Source organism: Canis lupus, chromosome 1 (genome assembly GCF_048164855.1).
Source record: "Canis lupus baileyi chromosome 1, mCanLup2.hap1, whole genome shotgun sequence".
NCBI lineage: Eukaryota > Metazoa > Chordata > Mammalia > Carnivora > Canidae > Canis > Canis lupus.
Genome location: NC_132838.1, coordinates 86,434,833 through 86,452,701, shown reverse-complemented (window position 1 = coordinate 86,452,701; position 17,869 = coordinate 86,434,833). Strand labels below are relative to the sequence as shown.

Genomic DNA, 17,869 nt, shown 5'->3' with positions numbered 1-17,869 from the left:
GAAGGACTGGAGACTTCCCAAAATCAAAGGCTACGTCTTCATCAGTGCTCTGTACCCCTCTGGGGGCTTCCAGGGTTGGGATCCCTGGGTTTGCCCGTGTATCCTTGTGGATTGGCCAACTGAATAAACAATGGGTTCCATCCACTAATGAGAAGAAAAAAAATCCTTAGGCCTTTTCAATGACCTAAATTCGTCAAAGTATTTTGGGCTTTTCCTAATTTGCTTTCTGTTTCATTTAAACCAATGAGGTGGAACTGAAAGGGAAGTAAAGATGGAATTGAAGAATTAAGCCACAGACCAAAGCAGAGCAGAAAGGGGTTCTTGCCTGAATATTTGAATAGGACTAATGAGAACCTTGTTCCCCTTAACAGTCTTCATTGAAATCTGCCCCGTCCACTGCCTCAGGTGAGCTGGGGATGTGCTTGTTTCAGGTGGATAAGATAGCCTTGGTTTCTAGATGGTGAGCTACAGTCAGAGATGCCACTAGCTCAGAAGACAATGTGCATCAGTGGTAAACATAGGCAGAAATCCAACCCTTGTGAGCCAGATGGACTTCTTTGCAGGCTGCTGATTTTTAAGAACTGTCTTCAGAGCTCGTCTGTTATTTAATTAACGCTTGAAGAGAATTATCTAAAGGCAAAGCTCAGAGGATTTCTGGGGCAATGACACTGTTCTGCATGATGCCATAACGGTGGGTACGTATCATTATACATGTGTCCAACCTGGTGTTGTGCACAACACCAACCGTGAACCCTAATGTAGATGGTGAACTTTAGGTGATAATGATGCGTCAGTGGAGGTTCATCAACTGTTGCAAATGTACCAGTCTGGTGGGAGATGGTAGCGAGGGGTGGAGGGAGGTTGTGCACATGTGGGGACTAAAGCTACATGGGAAAGTTCTGTACTTTCTGCCCCATTTTGCTAGGAGCCTAAAAAATGCTTTAAAAAGTAAAGTCTACGAAAAAATAATCTACTGAAAAATATGAACAATTAAAAAATTAATAAAGCCTCCTCCCCATTAAGAATAATGGCTAACAACAACAAAAAAGAATAATGGCTAAAAAATTTATGAACAAGGCAAAACAAAGCAAGATATCCTTAAAGTTTTCACATACCATTATAAAACCAACACTTTGTTTTAGTACTCTAATAAAATGCAGAACTTCCTGAGCACTCTATTCAGATTTTGATCAAGCATTGCAGAAGGGGAGCGTTTTCTTACGTTACCTTGGCTTATTATAAATATTAGTGTAGTAGCTATACTGCTTTGTTTTTCCTAGGTGCTACTTAGCAATTAGTATGAAGACTATAATGTATTAGGGTGAGTTATTCTTCATTGGTATCCCAGTATTTCCTCGGGCACAGGGCAAGTTCTAACAGCTGAATGATTTTCACAAATATTCTCCCATTTTTCCCCCAATAAACTCACCAAGTGACTGATTTCTAACACTATCTGTAGAAATTTTAGTGGGCTTTCTTTCAATTACAATGTTTCCATTTAACTTGCAAATGGAAGATACCTCCATCCTACTATCTGCTGTTATTATAAACACAGCTTTGAGTCTGAACAATCCAATGCTGATTAGAGGTCTTCAGCATTAAGCATCGGTCTCATTTCTAAAGTTTAACAAATAACACAATACATAATTCTCTGGCACGTCCAGTCCTTTTATGTCAGGCAGTTGAAGCTCCCTCTACTCATGTGACAAGCAAACAGAATGAATACTATAATCAACAGAGCAGGCTATGATTAACTTTGCACAGAGCTGTCCCCAAACTCTGCACAAACTCCATAGTGGTTCTTAGATAAAAACATGTCAAGGCATATTTCTCTAATGAAGAGAAAATTTCTAATTAAGAGCATCTGATATGTCTTATTTTTTTAGGTGATTATGAATCAAATTAGCACAGGGCCTGGCCAAACTGCCTCTTGTATTATTTTCACTTGCTTCTGCTACACCAAGCCAATCATCTGCAAGGTGCTGGTCTTTATAATGTAGTTGGGACCATTATATTAATTAATTAATTAATTGAACAATAATGCATTGAGCTCATTCCCATTATCCCGAAATAGGGCATGTTCCAGCCACATCTGTGAAATAAGTAGATGCAGCGTTATTCCCATATTTCTTGAGTGTGTGCACATAGACCTATCAGAAGAATGAAAAAAAGAATTTGCATTTCTTTTTCTTCCATGTTACAGGACAATATTTAGTACAGTAGAAATTGACCTTTGGGATTCTTGGGGAACATTCTTGATGGGACAATTTTATCTCCTAGTTTTATTTATTTATTTTTGTTGTTGTTGAGAACAAAGAAAGACCTCATTTGATTGTCCTGTGTCCCTTCCCAAGCACTAATGATGTGCTTGAAGATAATGTTGTGAAGTCGGAAATGGTGGCTAATAGCTCTGAACTCGAGGCACCTCCACAAGCCTGATTACTTGCTCTCTTTCTGGACAGCAGAGGTTTAAGTTGCAAGTAGTAGGAATTGAGCAGCGTCTCAGCTGCCTTCCCATGACAGACATTGTCAACCATCTGGTGCCCTCCATACATACAAAGGTCTAAGTGAATTTATTTACAAAGCACTTAGACCACTCCAGTGAAAGGACCGGCATTCTGTCTGACTCCAGAACCAATTTAGAACCACTTTGCTCTAATGTCAATAATTTCATTATTATCCCAAGTCAGGTGATGGTGGCAGTCCTCTGACTAACGTATTTCCCAATCTGGGAAAATTTTCTTATCAGCTGGGCTAATAAGGGGCTAAGTTTGGAGAGGGGTCCTGCTCAAGGACAATCTGTCTGGAGAAGTCGCTCCAAACTCCCGAAGGACTCGGGGGTTTAATATGTCTAAAGCATCACTAGGTTAGGTTGAATTCTAAAACCTTAAATAATTTGTGGGGGTGTGAATGCTGTGTGCCATGCCACTCAGCAACCTTCACCAGGACTGCGAATTTATTCCGCCAGCTGTTTCTGGGGATGGTGTCAGCTGACAGTCCTCCAGCTGCTCTACCCAGTGTCACAGCCCTTCCTGGGGCAGCCAGCTTCCAATTATTGGTCCCGGCTTCCCCCTCCCAATTAAGAGCAACCCAGAAAGGCCATTCCAGCTTCAGCACTCCTCATGGAGTCACCTTAGGCCTTGGTTACACCACTACTTTGCCCCCTCCCCATTCTGCTTTCTTCCCTCTCCTTCCCTACCCATCCATAGGTTTTCATCCTAAGGACACTTCCTAAGAAACTATTTGCATGCTGATTTTCATTTCAGAGTCTGTTTCCTGGGGAACCCAAGCTACAGTCTCTGGCTTCCCCTTTTCCTTAGCTTTTAAATACGATTGCTTTCTTGAAAATGGAACTAGCCCATGGAGAATGTCTTGATCATACATATATATGGTATACTTTTTCTGCACGAGATTTCTGAGGATGTAAACTATGCCTACTTTATAGTCTATATGCATGGAACGTCTGGTGCAGTTAGGGTATAACAAATGTCAACCGGACAGAAGAAACTCCACGGTGGGGTGGGGTGGTGAGTATTATTACTCACAAGTGCTAAATATTTTATTTGGGTCTAACTAGTGACTTCAGAGGACTGCAAGTGAGTTAAACTCACTTGGGTAGACCATTATGCACAGGCAGCTACATTCAACACTGGCAAGTACATACACTTTGTTTTCCCTTGGATATATTTGAGGGTGGGGAAATGGACCTCTTGCAAAGTGGCAAAAGGGAATTGTTTGTCAATTGTCAAGTTTCTTATTTCAGGACATTTTTGGAAAGTGTCTTGCTATTGCTGTTTTTCTTTTCAGCTCTGCATATAGATTTTTGTTGGTCTTTTTGTTTCCTTTAATGGATCTAAATTTAGGACTGATTGAGAGAATTCTTACTAGCAAGTAATGTTGTCAAACAAGTAGACTTAGAAATAATGTGACCATAGTTAGCTGGGGTCACTCCACCCCCTTATGCCCTACAGGAGATAGCCTCAATACTCCATCCCATGATTTGTGGAAAGTGTAAGGCACTCTTCAGTGATCCTATGAATTTCTGGATGGCTTACACTCTTCTGGTCAGCTTTGACCCCAAGCTCCTATTCTGCTAAATATGTTGAGTTTAGAGATGGTCTTTTTGTAACCTATTGTTTTCTTTGTTCTGTACCATGTCAATATAACATAGAACTCTGTCTTCCCTCCACCCTGCCCTTTACAAAGACACATGCACAGACACCATTCACAGGAGGTATTTTTTAAAAAATTATTTATTCATAAGAGACACACACAGAGAGAGGCAGAGACTAATCAGAGAGAAACAGGCTCCCTGCAGGGAGCCCAATGTAGGACTTGATCCCAGGACCCGGGGATCACGACCTGAGCCAAAGGCAGAGGCTCAACCACTGAGCCCAGGTGCCCCCACAGGAGGTATTCTTGTACATGGCCAAATTTACTAAAGTTTTGGAAAGGTGAAAGTTGTGCAACCAGAACACAAAATTAATAATTACAATATTAATCATATTTGTCGTCAAAAAACCAGTCTTTCATCCTTATCTGCAACAATTTGACAGCCTCTCTCTATTCCTCCCTTATGTGCCCACTTCTTTTTAAGAGAAGAAAAATTCCCTCATAGAGCATAATTTAGCCCTTTCAGATACTTATTAGGTCATTTTGACTGCATGGGACAGAAGACCCAATTCAACCTGGTTTCCGAAAGAGATCCCAGGAGTCGGATAACTTCAAAATCGAGCTAGATCTTATTTCAGGAATGGTGGATAAGGGACCCTGCCGTGTCAGCGGATCAGCTTCACTTCCCTGTTGGCTCTGTTCTCACCGATGCTGGCTCCTTCTCACATGTCCTCTGCTCGTTGTTTCGTAAATGGAGCACGCGGACTTTTCACACCTCTTCGGCGCCTCACGCCCGCTGAAGCAGGGGCCAGCCTGAGTCTCAGTCTCGGCAGTCAGGCGGCATTGCATTGGCTGCCAGTGGGTCACATGCCCATCCCTCAGCCAATCGCTGTGAGCAGGGGAATGCAGCGTGCTCATTGGCTTAGGCCCACTTCCACCCAGCCCTGGAGCTGCTGGGGGTCGCATTAGCCTGACTCAGATCACGTGGAAAGGGTGAGCGGCTCCTCGCAGGGGAACCAGCTGGGGTGAGCGGCTCCTCGGAGGGGAACCAGCGGAGGGGTGAGGGGGTCCTCAGACGGGAACCAGCTGGGGTGAGCGGCTCCTCAGACGGGAACCAGCGGAGGGGTGAGCGGCTCCTCGGAGGGGAACCAGCTGGGGTGAGCGGCTCCTCAGACGGGAACCAGTGGAGGGGTGAGCGGCTCCTCGGAGGGGAACCAGCGGAGGGGTGAGGGGCTCCTCAGACGGGAACCAGCTGGGGTGAGCGGCTCCTCGGACGGGAACCAGCGGAGGGGTGAGTGGCTCCTCAGAGGGGAACCAGCGGAGGGGTGAGGGGGTCCTCAGACGGGAACCAGCTGGGGTGAGCGGCTCCTGGGATGGGAACCAGCGGAGGGGTGAGCGGCTCCTCAGACGGGAACCAGCGGAGGGGTGAGCGGCTTCTCAGACGGGAACCAGCGGAGGGGTGAGCGGCTCCTCAGAGGGGAACCAGCGGAGGGGTGAGGGGGTCCTCAGAGGGGAACCAGCTGGGGTGAGCGGCTCCTCGGACGGGAACCAGCGGAGGGGTGAGCGGCTCCTCGGAGGGGAACCAGCTGGGGTGAGCGGCTCCTCGGAGGGGAACCAGCGGAGGGGTGAGCGGCTCCTCAGAGGGGAACCAGCTGGGAGTGCCACAGATTGGTGGCATGTCACAGGGCAACAGCCCACACCAGCAGTTTCAGCTACAGGCTTACCCCACCCTCATACTAACCTTGGGGCCTCCCTCTAAATGTTTAAGAATTCCCTAAGTCTTAAAACGATTGCTTGAAATGCCTGCCCAATTAAGTCTGTAAAGGCTATCTTCCTGCCCATTGACAGTTTCAAGTGGGGAAGTTCATTTTTATAGATACTCTGAAATGGCCTGTGGATGCCATGAATGTTCCATATCTTGATGGTAGTGGTTAAATGGGTGTATACATGTGTAAAAAGTCATCAAACTGTACATTTTAAGGTGTGTGTATTTTACTGTATGTGTTATGTTTCAGTTAATTTTATTTTTTAAATATCCTGCAAGATGACCAACGCATGTCCGTGTGATTCTGAGTGTGATCATCAAGCCTGTTACCTTTGATCTGCTTTTCTGCTAAGTCTGATTCACCCAGAGTTGATGACATAGCCTGATTGAGGTCTGGCGTGTAGGAAACCCAGTATCAGTTTGGAGTCAAGTCCTAATTGGTATTAATGTGGGTGTATTTGCCTGAAGTCTCTTCTGGGACATACATATCACTCAGAAACTTAGTATGTTGACATAGGAAACAACCTGAAAGACAGTGACCATGATTAAGGCTTCTAACCATTTCCCCAAACTATTCAGGTGAACATATTTAAGGCAGAAGAATAGTTTGCCTATTATCATAAAGCTAATCAGTCATAAGTGCTCAGTGAAACCATCACAACTGATGTTCCTTTAGAGAGGGTTACAATAAACTTAAAATTGGAGATCTGTGTTCAAGTTCTGCCCTGCTCCTTTACTGGCCATGTGAGTGTCAGTTCCGCATCTATGAAATGATGATAGTGAGAGTCCCCTCTTTCAGGCCTTCTCTGAGAAACAGATGACATGCACAAACAGCCTTTGGGACATGGTGAAGTCTCTTTATTATTCTGGTCCCCCCTCCTCCTATTTCCTTTGATAGAATTCATCACTTTTTTGTTAAGTGTCTCTTTTAGACTTCTCTTAGGCATTCTCCTGAATGAATCTTTTTGTTCATAATGACTTCTAAGCTTAAGTGACTACCAGGAGTTGGTCCAGCAGCCACTTGCATTCTGCCAATACATCAGAACACCTTGCCTGAGTTTCATCTTAACATTTTTCAGATTCTGTATCCATATATAGCTTCTCCTTGTCTTTCTGGATCTTCTGCAGTTCAGTCTTCTAATTCACTCTGCTTAGATTATTCCTCTTTGAAATCTCATCATCAACTGTGGCCAACTGGAGCAGGGACAGAGTTTCATGATTTCTCTTCATCTGTTTCAATTATCGTATACTCCTTGACTAGATAAGTAAGACGAATAAGAAATAATTGTTGATGGTGCAGTGAAGTTTTCTTTTTGAAAGATGATACTATGCTTAGGTAAGAAAAGTTTGCTGATTTTTTAAAAAGATTTTAATTAGAGAGAGAGTAGGTGGAGGGGTAAGGGGGGAAGGAGAGGGAGACAGAATCTGAAGCAGATTCTGAGCTGAGCAGAGAGCCCAGTGTGGGGCTCCATCCTGTGACTGCAGAGATCATGACCTAAACTGAAACCAAGAGTTGGACGCTCAACCAACTGAGCCACTTAGGCTCTCCTTGCTGTTTTTCATAAACTACTAGAGAGAGAGAGAAATTTTTTCATAAACTACTGTATTTAATGAGAGTTGTTAGAATATTAGAGAGATTAATTACATTAGATCCAGATTTAGAGTATCTACTGTGTAGAAAACATTATTTTAGATTCTTATATTTCTTTTTTTCCTTTGTAAGATTTTATTTGTTTATTCATGAGAGACAGAGAGAGGGAGAGGCAGAGACATAGGCAGAGGGAGAAGCAAGCGTCCTGTGGGGAGCCTGATGCAGGACTTGATCCCGGGACTTTGGGATCATGCCCTGAGCTGAAGGCAGATACTCAACCACTGAGCCACCCAGGTGCCCCTAGAACTAATCTTAATGAAAATTATGATGTCTGAGGTGTACCTAAATGCAATGATCATCAATTTCTAGCACAATAGGGATTTCAACTCAAAAGCCTTTGGGGAGACTATAATTTTATAATATAATTATTTCCTTTAGTATTAATTTAAAATGTAGTCAAATTGAAAGCTTTGAGAAGACCATCAAAGTATGTCCCCATGGGGACACATCTGTTTTGTGGGTTTGCAGAACCCAAATGGCTAGAATGATAGAGTTATCAACATTTAAACATGCTAACGTGAACATGAGTAGTATTACCAAGATGTTGAGGTATACACAGGTACTTGTTTATTAAATTAGTATTGCTAGGAAAAATGTGTAATTTTTAAAAGAGATTTTATTTATTTATTCATGAGAGACACACAGAGAGAAGCAGAGACACAGGCAGAGGGAGAAGCAGGCTCCATGCAGGAAGCCTGATTTGGGACTTGATCCTGGGACTCCAGGGTCACTCCCCAGGCCGAAGGTAGGAGCTCAACTGCTGAGTCTCTCAGGGATCCTGAAAAATGTATAATTAAAAGTAAACAAGAGGGCTTTACAGCTTTGTTCATTCTTTTGGAAAAACAGACACTGTTATTCACTATGAAGTCGAAGATGATCCTTTTCCTAGACTCAGAGGCCCTGGTGGAGCATCACTAGGTCAGGGAGTGACTCAGATTTACAGTCCAAACAAGTTCCTGTTCTGAGTGGCACTATACATCAGCTTCTGTGGCCCTGCTGGTGAATCATAGCAGCTGCCATCACATTGCTGGGAGCTTTTTCAGCCCCTCTTAGCCATAATTCCCCAGATCCATTGCTCAAGATTAACAAAATATAACACACAAAGATTAGAGGTCAGCTTTGAAATATAAAAGCATCATGCCCAAATGTTAAAAACAAGGTCAGCAATAAATCATGTTGGAAAGAAGCTGAATGTCATAAACACAAGACAAGCGATTATAAATCATAATTCACAGCATGGAGCTCCGTCACCCTAACAGAATGGACTAAAAAAGTAGTGACAACAGCTAAGACAATGACAACAAATGACACAGGTCAGCAATCTAAGGCTTAGAAGGAACAGACCAGAAATGTCACGAGGGTCCAGAGGGAAAAGGCAAAGGGCACGTGCCTAGACAGACTAACTAGGTATCAAAATCATGTTTGCTGGTGTGTTCATTGTTTTTCATCCTGGAAAATGCCAAATTTATAATTATTAGACTTTTGGTTTGGCTGGTTGGTTCTTAGAGGTTACTCTAGAAATGCAGGATCAGTTATTTGGAGGACCCTAAGACTAAAATCTTACGTGCTTCATTAAAGATATCCCTAACATCTTAGAGGCAGAATTACTTACTTCTTCAAACAAGAAGAGTCAACTTACATTATGTTCTTCTGGTAGCACGTGGCAATACTAAAATATCCAGGCTTTTTTTTTTTTTTTCCCCCAGTATGTAACAGTATACCGCAGCACAAAAAGAAGAATAATTTACTCTAAGAGATAGGCCGCAATCACAAATCTTACATCTGCTTTCTTGGTCAGTTGCAAAGCCAACACTGGTTTAAATTTTCTAATGGCCATTCATCATATTTTTCTTGCGGTAAAACATAATTACAGTGTGTTAATACTTATGAATTACATTGAGGTTCTCAAAGTGGAGTGAAAAGCAAGTAAATAAATATTACATGAATAAGCAATTATATAGGCAATTAATGCCTCTCAGATTGTGGGCTGTAAATTTGAAAACACTAATTGCATTACAGGGTATAGGCCCATAGACAACACGGAAAGGGCCACTGTTTAGAATAAAATTAACTCCTCTCTGATCTTTCAGATCAAGTGAAACAGAAGAAAACAAAGCTCCAGTCTATTTAATTTTTTTTTTTTTTTTTTACATACTGCTGGAGATATTCTGTATACAAAGTATTAGTTAAATAGAGTTGATTTAGGGACACAGGCAAGTAAATGGCATGATCTTTTTCTTTCTTATGGTCATATAAAGTCAGTGCGTGAAAACAACTTCTCAATAGATTTAAAAGATCTGATGGCCAGAACAGTGAGAAAGAAAATATGTGAGAGTAACTCAGTCTTTGAATCTTGTTCAGATGAGATATAAATAGTAAATACTGCAGATAGCCACATGTGATTATGGAAAATTCGATTTTTGCAATTTTCTTTTTTTAGGTATAGTATTTTAATCTTTCATGACTAGGAAGAAAAGTGGACAGAAATGGAGAGTGGGAAATCACAATTCTGGTTACTAAGTCTTTTTAAACCACAGCTTTGGAAACTCAAGATTCCAGATCATGCTGGAAGTGTTAGATATTAAGGCAAGAATCCAGCTTGCCGTACAATACAAAGCATTTGGGAATGTCAGAAGCTTACTCTTCCCCCATTCAACAATTCTCTGGAGATTCATCCATAACAATCAGAAGCGGGAAATTTTTCTTCTTTTCTCATTTGACTGCTTTAAAATGACTTAAGGTAAAATACCTTGAAATTGCCCTAGAATCAAAGGGGTTTTCTTTATAGCTCTTCACAAAAATAACTGCACAGGTATTATTCAAAGCCAAATGAGCTTTGAACCTGGGCCCAGATCACACACTAAGAAATTTGGCCCTATTTTATTGGCTTCTTTATACTCTACTATATTTTCTGAATTTCCTCCAATGGACATATATCACTTTTATAATCAGAAAACAAAATCCCATAAAGAAGTTTAGTTCAGATCTAAAGCATGCTCAGGGCCAATAGAAATGAAAAAATAGGCTGGAGCCCATGGCGTGAGTTCTTATAAGCACCACCGTGGGAGTCTGTGCACAGTTTTAAGAACTGTTCCTTATGTTTAGTAGCAAACATTTGGATGATGTAAATGGACACAATTACTCCCACCCCACCCCCCTCCCTTACTGATGAGCAAAGAAGGATGTGTACACTTACATAATTTTCTTCTGCACGGAGGTTAAAAAATAAATTACCCAGTAGCAAGACAAACAATGGGAATACTGCTTTAAATAAGTCTGGAGCTGTTTGCTCTGGACAGCATTAAGCCATCTGAGATTTTTACTAGGGGGAGACATCAGGTCCATCAAAGGGAGCAAGGATGAACTTCTTAACTTGAAAATTATTGTTCTCAGGAGTGTAAAGAGAGGCAACATGTCTCATAAAAATTTGGAAAGATCAAAGCAGCATAATGCAGGAGGCTCTAGATTCACCACCAATTCTGATATTTATAGGCTCTGTGGCCCAGGGGCCATTTACCTAACCTCACTGAGCCTTTGTTTTCATTTATAAACTGGCAGTGATAATAATAGTACCTACTTGGAGCGTTATTGGAAGGATTAAACTAGGTAGTTTATAGGATATCTACTAGCATATGGAAAGTGCTCTAATAAATGTTAACTTTTATGGAAACCTATATTGTCTACTCCCTTTATATGACTGTGGTATTAAAATGAAGAGCAGGGTCCAAATGTTTTAAAATATGTTTATTACACAGTAGACTAGGTTGGACACAGCAAGTTCCCTCACCTTCATGGTAAGAGTATTATTTGTAAACTTTCAACCAAGCCTTAAAATGATGCCACTTAAGTAGTTACTCGTCCTACAGTATGTGGCATGTAGAACTTCTTTGTACCAAATTAGGGTGAGTTTATGTATGTATTTAAGGTGCTAGAAGGTGTCCTGGAGGGAAAATCATGTGCCACAGGCAGTTAATACCCACCATTTGCTTCAACGTGGATGGAACTGGAGGGTATTATGCTGAGTAAAGTAAGTCAATCGGAGAAGGACAAACATTATATGTTCTCATTCATTTGGGGAATATAAATAATAGTGAAAGGGAATAGAAGGGAAGGGAGAAGAAATGTGTGGGAAATATCAGAAAGGGAGACAGAACATAAAGACTCCTAACTCTGGGAAACGAACTAGGGGTGGTGGAAGGGGAGGAGGGCGGGGGGTGGGGGTGAATGGGTGATGGGCACTGAGGGGGGCACATGACGGGATGAGCACTGGGTGTTATTCTGTATGTTGGTAAATTGAACACCAATAAAATAAAAAAAAAATAAAAAAAAGAATCTGCTTATAATATGTAAGCCATTCCCAACGTTCACTTGGAGTGAGAATGTTATGAACAAGTTGCCTCTCATTGATTTCTCACAACCACTCTATGCAGCAGGTACTGTTTTAATCTCTGGAGAAAACTGAAGCTCAGAGAGGTTAATGGCTTTCTCACTGTCACACAGTGAATAAACAGTAGACTGGGCACTCCATTGTCTAACCATAAATGGGAACATCCATTTATCTGAGAAAAAAAAAAAAGACATGTGAGCCTCACCCTTCTTAGAAATGGTTTGTGGTGCGGAAGAAGAGAGGAGAGAGGAAGAAAAATTCAGTCTTCAATTTCTTTTGTCGGAAGGCAAAACCAACCACGATTGCCCCAGAAGCAAAATCAACCCCTGGGGTGAAAATACAATCTTCCAAGGAATCTAAGAAGAAGTTATGCTTTCAAAAGGTGTGAACTTCGGCTGTGTGTGTGTGTGTGTGTGTGTGTGTGTGTGTATGTTTACACTCCCTTCTCCCCTCTAACCTGTTTGTCACTGGGAAATGAAACAGTTTTGGTTTGCAAGCTGTCACCAGGGAGTGGAGCAAGACTTTGTAATAAACAAAAGCAACTGCCAGGGCCCCCAGCTAGCCTCTCCAAGGCCAGCCTGCCAAGGAAACCTGGCATTGTGACAACGAGGTCCACTCAGCATGACCAGTGGTCACCGAGGAGCACCTCTGGAAAGTACAGCCAGGTGGAGCACCCCCAAGCTCAGCAGGGAAAGAGTGCAGCCTCCCAGTAGTGAACTGTCTAGGCTCTTAATATCCCCCCAACCTGGAACGCCTGGAAATGAGTACAGTTGTATGCATTCACGTGTGTATGTGTAGACACATGCACACATGCACAGAGTTCTCTAGAAAGAAACCTGTAGAGCTCTCAGCAAATTCCTAAGAGCCTTCCACCCTCAATGGAGATACCACAGTTGGGAGAAGCGCGTACTCTGATCCTCCAGAAAAGAATAGCAAGCTCACCACTTTTATTTCTGAAGCAAGTGAGCCCAGGCTGTCAGCCCACTTTCCTCTTACAAAACCCTAAGGCACTTAAAGGAGACCACAGGGGGAAAAAAAATAACCCAACCCCTTTTCTAATCTAAACCTAATCCTCCTTAAACCTCGCCTGACCCAGGCTACCAGGAATCCTGCCAGTGCCAAATGATATGATGTTTATTCAGCTCAGGTCTTAGCCTGCTGCCTCCTGAGCCACAGAATCAAAGAGGAACATGTCAGCCACCACCTGCTGATAAATGGGTAAACAAAGGGCCATTCGAGAAAGAGGAGGACCAGTGTGGGAGCACAATGCCTTTGTGTAGTTCTGACTCAAAGAAGGGAACAGCAACTAAGGAACAGGCTTGAGACATGCATAAATGCTGTGCCAAGTAGTTTGGAAGCCTGGGTACAGCTGTTCCTTGTACGCCCTTTGCTCCTTGCCCCCCCTAAGACCACAATGGGGTTCCAGTGACACGGTGCCCCCCTTCCCAGAAGAAGTTGGCAAAATCACAATTTGTGAAGCAGTTAGGTTTGTGTTGGAAGAGTGCTCTCCAAAGAATCCTCAGAGAAGCCTCAGCTCAGTAAGAGTGACGTAGAGCTCAGAAGGCATGGCCTGACCCCCATTTTACCAGAGCAGCTGTTTTGATCTGTTTTATATCTGGGGGATCTGAATGAGATTTTGGAGGAGGGAGTTCTGTTGCTAAAAACAGAATGTTTGCAAGATGCTCTTGAGATACCAGATTTGGCGCATCTCTTCCTGAGAGGGGCTTAAATGAAATAAGTCCTAGAGGTCTGGAGATTTAGCAAGCTGGTTTTATTCTCAGTGTTCTCTGCTTCCCTTCTCTAACAAATGCCTCCTTATAACTCTTTACATGTGTGTTTGAGTCAGCATTGTCCTCTCAGGAATAACTGTGAGAGGGCTAGCTAACAAAATTTTCAGGGCTTATTGTGTGCCCTGCAATGCTCTGGGCATTTACTGAACCCTGACAGTCCTTTGGGTGGACAGTCCCACCCAAAGTGGGAACACAGTAAAGCAGAAACACAATAACGGCATCCACAATGGCAGCTTGCCTCAGTGTACCCAGCTTGTAAGTGATGGGCCAGACAGGCAGCAGCGCACATAGTAACTCAGAGCCAGAGTTCTTACTCAGTGTATCATGTTGCCTCTCGTGTCTGAGCAAGGTGTGTGTGTGTGTGTAAATCAGATGGACGTTATTTTTACATGTTAAAAATAAATAGAGAAAATCTGAAGGTAAAAATAGGAAGAAAAAATCGCCCATCATTCCACCATTCCGAAGACCACCAACTGTTCATGTTTGGGCATATTTCCTTCCAGTCTATTTTTATGCATAAGTTTTAGCTCTGCACATTTAAAGCAGCTGTGATTGTCTATGCATGTTTTATTTCGCTTTTGTCACTTAATATGACAATGTAACATGATGATATTTTTAATAACATTGCAAATTCTCTTTCATTTTTACTGGCTAAATAATAGTCTCCTAGGTGGAGCAGGTCAGTTTAACAAACACTTATTGAGCACGTTATATGTCCCAGATGCTATGCTAGTCCCTGGGAATACTGTTTTCTTCAAGGAGCCAGCAGTCTATGGTAGGTCAAATAAGGTACATAGATAACTATATAGTTGTAATAATTGCTAGCACTACTGAACATATACTGTGTTGCAGGTGCCACTCATATGAATGAACTCACTGGAACTTCACAGCAACCTTATGAGTAGGGATGATTTTGAAAGATGTTGAGACTGAGGCATATCTTGCCAACAAGATAGTGCTTCTAGACATGGTAGGTAGAAGGTACACCAAGATGCCCACCTCCTAATCCCCAGAATTTATGAATATACCTGCAGGGTAAAATAGTAAAATGTAACGTCACCTTAATTGGAAAAGGAACTTTGGAGATATGATTAAGTTAAGGATTTTGAGCGGGGAAGGTTGTCCTGGATTATCTGGGTGGGCCCAAGGTCATCACAAGGGTCTTTATAAGAGGGAGACAGCAATATCAGTCAGAGACGTGACAATGAAACCCGAGGTGTGAGTGTGTGTGAGAGAGAGGATATGTGAGAGGGAGAGAGGGAGGGAGAGAGAAAGAGACTGGAAGATACTATACCGCTGATCCTGAAGATGGAGGAAGGGGCCATGAACCCAGGAAGGCAAGAGGCTCTCAGAAGCCTCAAAAGGCGAAGAAATAGATTCTCTCCTGGAACCTCCAGAAGGAACACAGCCCTGCCAACACCTTGATTTTAGGATTTTTGACCTCCCCAGCTGTGTGATAAAAAATTTATGTTGCTTTAAGACACTAAGTCTGTGATAATTGGTACAGCAGCTGTTGGAAACCCAGGATTCAAACCCAGGCAGCTTGACTCCAGAGCCATTATTCTCAACCACATTCATATGTGCTGGGCGAGGTAGTTAATATGCTAGCACTCTATAAAAGCCTAGAGAAAGATACTCAGCAGAATGATAGGGAAGGACAGGAGGATGACAACGTGACTCTTTAAAACAGCATGAATTGTGAAGGCAGGGAAGGATGAGAAATTAAATTAGTGTAGGAAGATAACCATGATATCATAAGTGAAAAAATTCTAATACTGTGTATAATGATTCCCATTTCCATTTATAAATATATATGAACATATACAGTCCCATAGTTCTCTCTGGGGAGTTAATTTGTGGGTAAATGTAAGGGGAAATTTTCACTTTTTACTTACATATCTTCATATTGTTTGAAAATGTCACCAGACATGTATTTTGCATTAATTTTTTTGTACAATAAAGTGTTTATAATATACCATTTTTTTTTAAGTTGGAGAAAATAATATGCCTTACTGGGATGTAAATCTTTGTTCATAAAGCTTTGTGCTTCTATAGAATGATTTTCTTAGTGTGGAAATTTCCTGGAGGTAGAATTGCTGAATCAATGGATAGAAACATTTGGAAAACGTATATATTAAAAAATAATGGAAATGGTAGTCAGTAAGCCAGAATGAAATTTAGGAGGGGAGAGCAGGTATTTAACCTGGTGAGCAGAAGATATGATAGTTTTCCACTCCTCTGTGCAGGCTGATACATTGAATACTAGTTCCCCAGGGCCGCCATAGCAAAGTACCACAGACTAGGTGGTTGAAACCCCAGAAATGTATTTTCTCATAATTCTAGAGGCTGGTTTTCCAAGATCAACGTGTCAGCAGGGTTGGTTCTTCCTGAGGGCTCTCTCCTTGACTGGTAGATGCTCTTCCTCCTGTGTCTTCACATGGTGTTTTCTCTGTGTAGGTCTGTGTCCTGATTTCCTCTTCTTCTAAGGACACCCCACAGCTTCTACTAGTGTCCACCCCCATGACCTCATTTTAACCTCATTGCCTCTTTGAAGACCCTATCTTCAAGAATGATACCACATCCTGAGATACAGGAAATTAAGACTTCAATATGTGATTTTGGGGGGACATAATTCAGCCCATAACACATGGAAAAGGAAGTTCTAGAAGAATGCAGTACCACTGAGAGAATTTCTGTGTGAAAAGGCAACTTTGTAGTATCTTAACATTTTCCATAATGGAACAGAGCTAAAGAATGAACACCAGGATTATGCTGGTTTTAGGCTCGCTTTTTCTTACCTGTCCCGGTCAGCTGGGCTGGACTCTTCTCTTTGGAAACTGAATCTGTGTGACTCTTCCCAAGTACCTCTGTGGTTCCACTGTGCCTCTGCAATCAATCTCCAAAGACAGCATGAGAAGAGGGAGAATAAATCATGAATAGGAAGAGAGTTTTTTGGCTCCTTTCCCCCTCCCAACAAAAATGCACTGCAACTTCTATGTACCCTTTGTCTGTCCTTGATTCAGATCATAAATATCTACTCTTGGAATGGAAAAAGAGGAAGAGGGTGGAATCCTGAGCTTTTTCATAGGTTAGAGTACATCACCAGTAAAGAGGTTTGTAGAGTCTCAATCAGAATCCGGAAACCATTTCAGTAAAAAGCCAGATAGGAAATGTTTTAGCATTGCAGGCCACAGGATTGCTGGTATGAGTACTCTACTCTGCCATGTAGCACCAAAGCAGCCACAGAAAAACATTAAAAAGAAAAGAGAAAAGCATTGTTGTGTTCCAGTATAATTATTTACAAAACAAGCAGTGGGCCAGTGTTAATCTATGGGTTGTAGTTTGCCATTATTTAAGGAAATTAAAAATATTTACTATGCTGAACAAAATTATGTAGTGAGCCCAGACTGATCAACTATGAATCATACAAATTTCTCTTTTGACTTATTTAATAAATTATGTATTTTTGAGTTTAAAGAATAGTCTGGTTTTTCAACACACTTTGTTCATTTATTATAAAGAAGAAGCTTTGAAAATTAATTTAATAGCGTATTTCTGAACCTGAACTTTAATTTTTTAAGAAAGATTTTATTTATGTATTTGAGAGAACACGAACAGAGAGAGAAGCAGACTCCCCACTGAGCAGAGACCCTGATGTGGGGCTCAGTCTCAGGACTCTAGGATCATAACTTGTGCTGAAGACAGACGGTTTAACTAACTGAGCCACCCAGGTGCCCTGAACTTTAATTTTTAATAATTTCTTTGCCACATAATGTTTAGGTTAAACCTGACATAATCACATGCTATAAATACAAAAAAAGGGGCAGAGATAAAGGTCAGAATAAGTCCCAACAATTTGGTGTCTCATTCTGTCATTCAGTTAACCAGTATTTGTATATGTGCTGCATGCAAGTCACTAGGGTGAGTGCTTTGGAGAATTTTCCAAGTCACGAGTATTTCTCTCCAAATAATGTGAGAAAAGAACTCCTCTGGCCATGAGTGATCAGTCTGGGGGAGAGCATGTGACCAAGTTAGAACAAGCAGACTATGCCTGTGGAATTTGAATCTAAAATGGAATACCATGGCTGGAAGAGCATAGAGTTATTTCACAAAGAAGATGGTTCATTTATTTCTGCCACTGAGCTACATGGAGCTTCCCCTTT

General features: G+C 41.9%; 1 long non-coding RNA gene across 6 annotated transcripts; it reads left to right on the top strand.

Moving 5' to 3' along the window:
• Positions 1-5,050: 5,050 nt before the first annotated feature.
• Positions 5,051-17,128, top strand: LOC140639754 (uncharacterized). Of its 6 annotated transcripts, XR_012036371.1 has the most exons (4): positions 11,829-12,298; positions 14,369-14,481; positions 14,559-14,676; positions 16,164-17,128. It is a non-coding gene; the product is annotated as an uncharacterized lncRNA (long non-coding RNA). The 6 variants fall into 6 exon arrangements; XR_012036387.1 differs by lacking the exons at positions 11,829-12,298; positions 14,369-14,481 and adding an exon at positions 5,051-5,138; XR_012036394.1 differs by lacking the exons at positions 11,829-12,298; positions 14,369-14,481 and adding an exon at positions 5,145-5,238.
• The last annotated feature ends 741 nt before the right edge of the window (positions 17,129-17,869 follow it).